This window comes from Benincasa hispida, chromosome 12 (assembly GCF_009727055.1).
Source record: "Benincasa hispida cultivar B227 chromosome 12, ASM972705v1, whole genome shotgun sequence".
NCBI classification, from domain to species: domain Eukaryota; kingdom Viridiplantae; phylum Streptophyta; class Magnoliopsida; order Cucurbitales; family Cucurbitaceae; genus Benincasa; species Benincasa hispida.
The window spans coordinates 3,949,847-3,961,217 of NC_052360.1; positions in this window are offsets into that span (position 1 = coordinate 3,949,847).

The following is an 11,371-nucleotide window of genomic DNA, read 5'->3' on the forward strand; positions in this document are numbered from 1 at the left end:
TTACTGATATAAACGAAGAAGATAACGAGAATGAATGCCTACCAATGTCCAAGAAAGAAAAATAATTCAAGCTTATTTAAATACTTATAAATGAAGCATGTAATATGTGAATCCTGGTTGTACAAAATTTTCTTATTTTTGATGTTTTTTGTTAAAATTAATGCATATTTAGGTTCTTTAACAGTTGGACTAATAAGTCATTCGATTTTACTTTAATTGTAAAAAGGAAGTATTTCCTATCGGAGCATCTAAACCTAGTTTCATTTTATGAAGCTAAAAGAAAATTACGTGATTTAGGACTAGGTTATGAGTTTATTCATGCTTGTAAATAAGATTACATCCTATAATGGAAAAAAAAATTTCGATTGGCAACGGTGGTCCAGTATGTGGTAAGTCTCGTACAAAGTGGACGATGGAAAAGGTAAAAAAGTTCAACATAAAATTTTGACAACATTTTCTTTGATACCGAGATTAAGCAGTTCTTTGCATCGAAACATTTGCTTTTGAAATGATATGACATAAAGATAAACGTGATCAAACAGATGGAGTGTTACGACATCCAACTGATGTGGAAGGGTGTGAAGCATTTTGATTATGAGTTTCCTCAATTTGCTTTAAACTCACGAAACGTTCGTTTAGGACTAGCTTCAGATGGCTTTTAATCCATTGGAAAAATATGAGTACTTCATATAGTATGTGGTTCTGGTGCTTATTCATTACAAATTTGCTTCCTTGGAAATGAATGAAAGAGACCAAATTCTTTGTCTCCCTACTTATACTCGGGTCAAAATCTCCTAGTAAAGAAATTGATATTTACTTGCAATCATTGGTTGAAGAGTTAAAAAAATTATGGAATAATGGTGTGCGCACTTATGATTGTGTTAGGCAGCGAATACTTTTAACTACACGCAAGCTTGTTTGTGGACTCTTAATGACTTTCCTGCATACAGTGACCCATCTGGGGAGTACCAAGGGTTACCAAACATGCCTTATTTTTAAAGAGGATACACCATCATTAGGGTTATAAGGAAAATGATGTTTTATAGGGGCATCGAATTATCTTCAAGAGAATCGTAGTTGGCATAGAAGCAAACAATATGATAGAAAAGTGGAATGTAAACCTCCTTCGATTTTCATGGATGGAGAAAATATCTTACGATAGGTGAACTTGTTAAGGCCCGTGCTTAGTAGATATTCAGAGAAACGTGATAAGAGCCGAAAACGAGGGGTTACATTGAAATAAAAAAAAGTATATTTTTCCAACTTTAGTATTGGTCGAAACTTTTGTTGAGACATAAATTAGATGTGATGCATATCAAAAGAACATATGTGATAATTTGGTTGGTACATTGTTAAATATGGATGGAAATAGTAAGGATAAACAAATGCACGGTTGGATTTAGAAGATCTATAAATATGCTAAAAGAACTACACCTACAAAAGGTAGTGGATAGAGTTGTACAGTCACATGTTGCACACATTGGTACTAGTGAGAGGGTTGCATTTTGTAAGTTTTTTAAACCAGTCAAATTTTCTGATGGATTTGTGTCAAATATATCAAGACGTGTGAGTGAAAAGGATGGAAAACTATGGGGGTTGAAAACTCACGACTCTCACGTTTTGCTTCAGAGCCTTCTTTTAATTGGTATTTGAGTGTATTTTAGAAAAAGATGTGTTTACTGCTATTGTTGAGCTATGAGTTTTTTTTTTTTTTTTTTTTTTTTTTTGTGATCTATGTGCGAAAACAATATCATAGGTAATTTAGATCTCTTACAAGGAGACATTATAATCATACTTTATAAGTTAGAAAGATATTTTCACTAGTCTTTTTTTTTTTTTTTTTTTTTTTTATGTAATAGTGCATCTAGTAGTCCATTTGCCATATGAAACAAAAGTTGTAGGTCTGGTTAGTTATAGTTGGATGTATCTTATCGAAAGAATTTTACGACATTAAACAATACGTAAGAAACAAAGCATGTCCTCAGAGTTCTATAGCAGAAGGTATATAAAGAATGAATCTTTAGTATTTTGTTCATTATACTAGAATTGAGACAAGGTTCAATATGTTTATGTTTGTGTTGAATTTGGGGAGAGGTGATGAATTGCCTAAGTGCATTTTAAATTTTCTTAGATTGAGTATGAGTTTTTATATTGAGTTTAAAGTGGTTATAGGGTAAATGCATAATATTGTTTAAATTTTTGAGTTGGAATTTTTAAGTTTTACATGAGATTGCTTAAAGTGCATTTTTGAATTTTTCTTAGATTGACAATTGAGTTTCATATTTAGCTTAAAGTTAACATAGGGTAAATGCATAAATATCTTTTCAGTTTAATTGAATTGAGGGAGGGGGTGGTGAGAAATTACTTAAGTGCATTTTTTATTTTCTTAGTTGAATATTGAGTTTTATATTGAGTTTAATGTTGGTATAGGAGTAAATTGTATAAATATGTTTAAGTTTGAGATGAATTTAAGTTTTATATTGAGTTTGAGATTGATATATGAATAAATGCATTTGAGTTTAATATTAGTATATAGATAAATGTATAGTTATGTTGAGTTAAAATTTATAGCATAACTCATATACTATATAAAGTAGTTAATTATTTGGTAGCATCAAAACATATTTAAATTTGTATTTTGTAGGTTGCTCGAAGGACTAGCTTTAAGATGCATCTCTAGACGAAGATAATATGTTATGTTATTTTGGTGTTAATGTTTTGTGAATATTATATAATATTCAAGATGAAAATAATATGTAATGTTAAAGATAATCTACAATATTATTTGGATGTTGTTTATGTTTAATTATGTAATATTGAATATTATATGTAATGTTATGGAAGAAAATTAATTAAAATGTTAGAAAGATTTTAGTTTATTTGAACTACTTCGTAAACTTTAAAAAAGTTTGATATTTATCAAATTATAAAAAAAAAAAATAATTTTGAAAATGAAGACCTTCTCCCAGTACTAAATTTAAAGGGAATCGGGAAACACAACATTATTATTAAATATTTTTTAAGGACTTTTTCCTGACACACTTGCCCATATATTGTTCAGAAAAGTAATCTCTCCCAATATCTAAATTATTTGGCATCGGGCATGTAAGCCTCTCCGACAAAACTTAAGAATTTTTAAGCAAATTGGATGCATTTACCTGTTGGGATAGTGTCCCTAATTCTCCCGGAGTCTCGTTGTTTTGTAAAGAGATACAACATTGTTCAATGAATAAAAATAAGTATTATTTAATTCTGGCATTCTACTCATATCTATTAAACAAAGCTTCATTTGGTTATCTTATGTGAACTAAGCACTGTATATATGATATACAAAATGGATCATGCCTTAAGTGATAACCCTAAAATCGGTCTGTAGTATATGGATTAAGTGGGATACCTGATCCTTTAGTCGAACACTGATGGATACGACACCACTTTTAGACGGTTTGCAAGTGTTGTAAACTACTAACATTAAATGGTAGATCCTGACCATTCACTGTGAGATGTAGAACGCCGGGGGTTGTCCTATATAAAGACGTTTGTGTAAAAAACCTGGATCCCGAGAAATTGACTAGACTCAATATATAACAAACCGTTTATACTAGAAGACTTTGCATCTCAACCTAAATGGACCATAGGTGACAGACCCTCAATCCTGAGTGTTTCGTTTGAACGTTAGCTCATGAGGGCGGTCCCTTTGATTAGTATGGAGTGGAGTGGCCAGATTGCAACTCACATGCCTACCTTTGTTGGGGATTTGCTGATCTGGGAGCTGGGAATCAATCCACAATATGGGAAATTTCAACTAAATTTCCTGACAGCAGGGATAATAAGAGAGATTGCTCTCTTAAGGGCTGATTTCCGTAGGCTTGAAACTAGTGGCCACAGCTTCTCTTTGAAGAGAAGACATCAAGTCATAGTAGGACTATGACTTATATTGCATTAGAGGGAATCAGTGGGTACTTAAAGGAGACAAATGTAACTACAGGGGCATAAGGTTATTGACCCAAACCTGTACTTACGAGCGATTTTGTGAAGGTTGTCACACTGCTGATTAGTTAAGATGGACACATAATATAATATGTTAGTAAGGAGAGTTCAGTTGTCGTCTTAGTGGAGTTGCCTGGCAGTTAACGGATGGTGGATCCCATGACTAAAGAGTTTAGTTAGTTATTCACGTACCGTTGGAGCTTCGAATCTACAAGGTCCATGAGGTCCCTTGGTAGCTTGGATTCATGTTGAAGGATCAATTCTCCAGTGTTGATTTTGAATTGTTCAAATTAACAAGAGTATTTTAATTATATAACGATATAATCGGTATGATGTATAAGTTAATCTAGTGGAGGATTGATGTAAATGAGATTTACATTAAGTACCATGGAATAGAAAAAGAATTATGGTTTATATGTTTCATGAGATGAAATATTAAAACTATAGGTTATAAATATAGTATGATAAGTTGGTTATCATTATATTATTAATAATATTAATTATTAGATAATTAATACTTTTTTCTTTTAAATAACCAAAGTAGTGGGTGGTTATTGATCATGGTAATCGTGATATAAAGGAAAGTGGTTTCCTATTTTGACAAAGAAGATTTTCACAAAAGTTTGAAAAGGCATTTGAGTTTTTCTCTCCGATGAAAGAAAAATCACGGAAGTCATCAATAAATACAGATTTACTAAACGACGGTTGGACGAGCTAAACGATCGTGTAGTGTTTACTAAACAATCACTGGCCTAAGGAAACGATCGTGTAGAGTCTGTTACGCGACATACCGAGCTAGATGATAGAGCTAAACGATCGCATAGCTTTTGCTAGATGATCGCATAGTTTTGTCTAAACGATTAGGCATCGACCTGTACGATAGGTTTCCGACTTCTCCACTTGCCCAGTCGTGTATGCGATTGTTGTTTCCTTCGTTCGTCTGCCTCACATCAAGTCCAACAGAGCCACCTCTGGATTCTTCACAACAAGAATACCAAGGTCATCTTGTTGGTGGTGTCGGACTCAACTCGACACCGTCGAGGTTTTCTGGAGCCATTCATGGTGCTGCGGAGGAGTTCGTTTGTGTTGCGGTCATGTAGATCGAGCGCTCGTGGTTGCTGTTGTTCGATCAGAATGCATCGGAGTGTGGAGACGCATCTGCCTATGTTCGTATAGAGTTTGATTTTCGTTCTTCTGTATTGTTCATCTGTAATTTCTCTGTATAATTGCATAACTATTTGTTTGAAGTCGACTGTAAATGTATTGTTGATTCATGATTGTAATTTGGAATAGTCTTGTTCCACTGTTCATGGAAATCTCGAGTTCTGATTTCCTTCAATTGATATCAGAGCCAGGTTATCTGATATTCCAAATTACAGATATGAATCGAACTTTTTTTACAGTCACAGTGGGTTTTTGCATATGTGGTTAACCGTTTTCTGCATTTGTGGATGGATTTGATGAACGTTTCGGGTTTAAATGCCTTTTTTTTGTTAAAGCTTTAAGTATTACAAAGTGTTAAGTAAGGGCCGCCTACATTTTTTGGCGAAATTAAACTTTGCAATCGAGTCTGTAATTCAAAAAGTTCGAGTTCGTCGAGTCGTTCGTGATGAAGCTTCGGTGCATGGCGATGTTGTTCTTAACGAAGAAGAAGATCAAGTGTTGGTCGGATCGTGTAGCCTGAGGTAAACGATCTTAGGGATTTTACTAAGTGATTGTTTAGATTTTTCGTTCTTGACGATCGTATAGTATTTTTTAATCGATCGTTTAGATAATGCTTGGGGTAAATCATTACCATATCGCGGTGACGTTGGTTGCGCGATCGCGGAGGCGATGGAGGTAGGCGATCGTAGTGGGAGCATGCGATGCTCGTCGTTTATAGAATGCGCGCGCTAGACGATCGCGTAGTTAGCAAGCTTCATCACTTATTACTACCTATGCGATCGTGCGTATGCGATACAGAGGCCCTAGCTAAACGATTGCTTAGGTGATGGTGCTTCGCGGCATCATAGTCACTTAGACGATCGCGGAAGGCAAGCGTCTGTGGGAGCGCACTAAGCGATCGTGTACTTCAGGCTTCATTGCTTAGTAAAGGTACACGATCGTGTAGTAATAGCTAAACGATCGTTTGGATTTTTCTAAACGATTGTATAGTAAAACTAAACGATTGTTTAACTTTGGGAGCGCTAGTAAGCAATACAACAAAGAGTTTTTTGTTTTTTATCATGTAGACGATTGCGAGTGGCTTAGTACACGATGGATGGTTGGAGAAGCGATGCTTTGTTGAGCGGTTCAAGACCCGTTCGCCTGTTTGAACCGGAGACTCTTTGTCTTTGTAATAGTTAGCTTTTCTTTTGTGTTTTCTAAGACAATTTCACCCGTGTTCATCAATTTTTGATTGCTTATACATGTGATGTATGATGCTTATATGCCAAAGTGTTTATCATATAGTTATAAACCCACCTTAGGTTGTGCAATTACTCATGCATCGTGTATTATAAGTGTTATAATATTGCATGAAGAAATTACTTGAAAGCATACGCATGCATAATGAAATATAAGAGTTATATTTTACATGCAGTGAGCATTATCATGCATCATCCTTTTATTATAATTGTTATAGTCTAAGGGTGATGGAAGCATATTTTGCTTGTTTCATTGTTTGTTTTGTATAAGTGTTATATAAAAGAAGTAGCAATAAATGGACAATGCATTGAGCATGACACTTAGGCTGTTTATAATCGTTATAAATGCCTTGCATGTGTTAGCTTAGCATTGTAGTTGTTTCTGTTTATAAGTGTTATAAAGGAAATTAGACCTAAAATCAATAATTCAGAGTTGCATACGGACTTAGGGTGAACTCAAGTTTTTTAAAAGGGTTTTAAAATGGATTGAGATAGACTTAAGTTCAAATGGCTCTAAAGAGTTTAGTAACCTAGATTAATCTTTTAAAATAAGTTTAATAGGATTAAATTGGTTGAAATAAAAGATAATTTGTTGTCAATGTAAACCTATCTATAAGGGACCTTTTTTCTAAGGCGGGTTCTGGCTAGGCTGGGGTTCTTAAGTTGACAGAAACGTAACACCCCTACCTGTGAACCTATCTAGAAAGGTGAATTAGATAGATTTTCAACAAGCATACAATGATTTGATCAAAGACTCCGTTAAAGAGTTTAATGGATGATGATCAAAAGTTATTCAACTATCCAAGGTAAAAGTTACTCTTGGGAAAACCTAAAAGACACTTAGTTAAAATCCTTAGCCATGTTTTTTCTAAGTAAACTAAACCCTAGGTTATAAAATACTCAGTAGGAGGAGGAGGCGTATCAGATATGTCTATGATTCCACTCACGTTTCTCCATGTATATTCACACCGTGAGATTCATACTTGGCCTCGAGATGCCCCAGGATGCATCCCTCTTAGGATGGTGTTTGCATAAGTCAATACCAAGGTGGACGGAGAGAGTATTTATAGTAAGTGGGTGAAGGGTGTGTGTCAACACGTCCTATGGTCTCTGTCATTGGTTCACATCGTGAGATCATTTTGTATGCCCTCGTGTCGCCTTCAATGCGGCCTTCTTAGGAAGGGTTTTGTGCAGTTGGTCAATATCAAGGTGAACTCCAGAAATGGATAGGGTCGCTTTAGGTTTTTCCCAATCGGTTTTTTTTCCTTAGGATTGGCCTTTTGGGACAGACCTCTAGGGATTAAAATGGCGGGTCATACTTACGGGAGATTTTTAAGTAAGGTAATGATCTCTTGACCAAATTAGTGTTGGCTAGTTGTTATAGGAGCAAAAGTTGTTCTTGTATTAATGACTGGTTGAGAACTTCTCAATTCAGAGGAGGGATAACTGATCTCCCTTAGGCGGCTTTTATCCTAAACCTTTGAAGCATCATTGCGAAACTAGATGTCACACGCGGCTGAACTAGAGCAAGTGGGAGATTTTAATGTATTGGGCTTTTATGCCCTAGTTTATCTTTTCGTACTAAGTTTTTTGTACACCCCACTTCGCTTTAAGACAAGTGGGAGATTGTTGGGATTGATGCCCTAAAGTCTCGTGTCCTGTAGTTTGTAAACAGTATATATACGAACATCTGTGATTGTTAATATATGATATTTACTTCACATCTTGTTGTTTTGCTCGGTTATTTGTTTTATTTGCTTTACCACAAACCAATAAACATAAAATCCCCGGTTATCTGTATGTGACTCAAGCATGTATGTGGTGACATACAAGTGAATCATGTCTTGAGTGATAACCAAAATGGTCTGTAGTAAATAGATAAAGGAAGGAAACTTTATCCTGGTAATGCTACGGACACAGCCCGCTTTGTGGAATGGTCACTAGTGTTGTGACTTATCACAGATGGTCTGATCCTGATCATGTGAAACCCAGATTTCCATTGTTCCTACCTAAGCAGGTGTTAAAAGGAATTAACTAAGTGAAAGTTAAATCCTATATTGAAGTGAAGGAAATTTCTAAATGTTGAATAGATTTTCCTTGAGTAGTTTTGAGTTAAGCTTTAATTGAGGGAATTTAGCTAAGTGTAGGGTCAAAAGGACCCATGCGTTAGGAGTTAGGAGACATTAACACATAAGTTAAAAAAGCAACCATGTGCTTGTAAGGTTGGACTCATGATTGGCCGAAGTATTGGCAAGAGACATTGCCAAAAGTAACCATGCATTGGAAGCCAAGGAGAAAAATGATTAAGTATTTGACAATGCGTTAGTGTGTGCCATACGTTGGCCATTGGACTTTGAGAGGTTATTTGGGAGGTTAGTAGTGCATGTAGCAGCCAAGGTCTTAAAGAGGTTAGAAAACGCATGCGGCAGCCTCAAGTTGCGCATCCAAGGGTGTTGGACTTGGATGCGTTGGATACGATGGATGCGATGGATAGAGGCATGCAGCGATGAAGGCAGGCACGATGGATGCGTTGGACACGATGGATGGGACGGTAAGCAGCCGAAGGCATGCGGCCGAAGGAAATGCATTGGTAGTTTGCAGTGATGTGAGGGCATGCGATGACGCAGTGCGAGGCATGCGTCGATGGATGGCATGCAGCGAGGGAGGCATGCAACGTTGAACGCGGCAGTGCTATGCGATGGTAAGCAGCGATGGACACGATGGATGCACCAGTGCTACATTATGCGTTGGTGATGTGTTATGAGTTGGTGATGTGCTTTACGTTGGTGATGTACTATACGTTGGTGATGTACTATGCATTGGTAATGTGCTATGCATTGGACATGTGCTATGCGTTGAACATCCAAGGGTTTCTGGGCGTATTTGTGGTTAACGCATATGAGGTTGGATGGACTCATGCAAGGTCGTCATCCGGACATGTGGCTTGTTGGGAAGAAATCTCAAGCCTTAAGCAAATGAAGTAGATGCATAAGAATACATGCAAAGTTGAGGGCTATGCATTGGTAAAAGGTGAGCAAGACACCTTGGGTTGCGCTGATGCAAGATTGCGTTGATAGTATGGGGAAGAAACACTTGGACATACGGCCAAGTAGGAGGTGTCGACCTTGGAAAGTTTTTGGACGCCTATATATAGGGCCAAGGACTTCAGATGAGAACTCAAATTCTCTTTAAAGGACATAAAGAAGAGTGTATTGGGAGGAGCCTATGCGTTGGTCAAGAGATTCCAAGAGGGAAGATGCTGTCGGACAGAAAGGACAGGAAGTAGCATCAACTTGGGACGAAGAGTTCTCCCAGAATACTCGTGCGTTTGATGTGATTCCAAAGCCACTTGAAATCTAGGAGAGTCTAGTTTTCAAGGTAGGGTGCCGGAGAAGAAGATCCAAGGAATCGTGCTGGAGAATGAGGAAAAGACAAAAGGGTCGAGCTGTCTCGTAAGCTGAGCCAGTCTTGATGTTTTAATGTTTCCGGCCAAATTACAGAGAGTTAAAAGCTAAGATTTTGAGGTAAACTTCCTGAGACATTTTAGAGTATATTTGTAGAAGGAAGTAACTCGAGATAAAGCTTAAAACTATGAGTAATCTGAGCTTTAAATTGAATCTTGATCGTAGGGTTGAAGAGGGAGCCCGAGGTGACCAAGGAAATTCTAGAGAGAAAGGTTCCAAAATGATCAAGGTGAGTGACTAAAATATTTTCAATTTTTTAAGAAACCATGTGTTAAAGAAATATCTTTTAGATAAAGACATGTTTTGTAAACCCCGAACTCTAGGTTCCTAGATAAGCATGTTTAGCCAAAGGTATGTTATAATATATATATATATATATATATNCTCGTTCCAGTCGATTGGTGCTCACAAACCCACCCCCGTCGGAACTGCTGCACCCATCGGATCTGTCTCAGCCGCCGGTTCTGCCAAGTCGCTGCTGCCATCGAAGCTTGCCGTCGCGGCATTGCTTCGTTCGCCTCCAGTAAAGGAAGTTCCATCCCCAAATAAAATTTATAACCTTCAAATACCTTTGTGAATATGAATAAATATGAACAAAGTTTCCTAAAATCCTCCATGGAACAAGTTTTTGCATTTTATTTCTTCTTTATTTTTTTTTTAGTTTTTATTTTAATTGTGTGCATGTATGTTTATCTTTTTTAAGAAATTTATGCATGTATACATATTATTTGAAGTTTCATTTTTTTTGTTATTAGATTAACACATATTATTCTTTTAATTTCATTTTATACATTTCAACATCTACATGTATATATTACTTTAATTCTCTCTTTTTTTTTTCTTTTACTTTGTGATATTAGTTAAAAAATATCTGTCATTTCATTTTTTCTCACATGCGTATAGATATACAAATATTTTTAATCTTTAGTAAATTATATTAGGAAAATGAGTTGTAAAAAAATGTTTATATACATTTTATATAAGTTTTTTTTTTTTTTTTTTAATTTTTTTTAATGAAGTTTTAAGTTTTAGCTTAGTTTGTTTTGGATGTTGAGTTAAATGGGTTGTTTTGGATATTGAGTTAATTGGTTTGTTTTATATGTTGATTTATTTAGTTTGATTTGAATATTGAGTTAATTAGTTTGTTTTGGGTAGTGAGTTAATTGGTTTGTTTTGTATGTTGAGTTAATCGGATTGTTCTCTATGTTGGTGAGAATTAGATGTATATTTGGAATTGTTGAATAATAAGTTCACTTCCTTTTTCTATAATACATTAAAGAAATATTTTCTCTTTTAAACCATTTCAAGGAAGAGAATACTTACTAAAATGAGCGGTGATTAAAAATAATTAAATCAAGTATGCTTCTTATTTTTCAATAATTCTTTCAAAGAATAGCTTCAACTTAATGAATAAAACTATAGATTTTAAGTACTTTTTCGTCTCCACACCTTCCTTCGCTTCAACTACCTAATCTTTTTCATCAAAGAGTTTAAGGAAAATAACTCTTATAA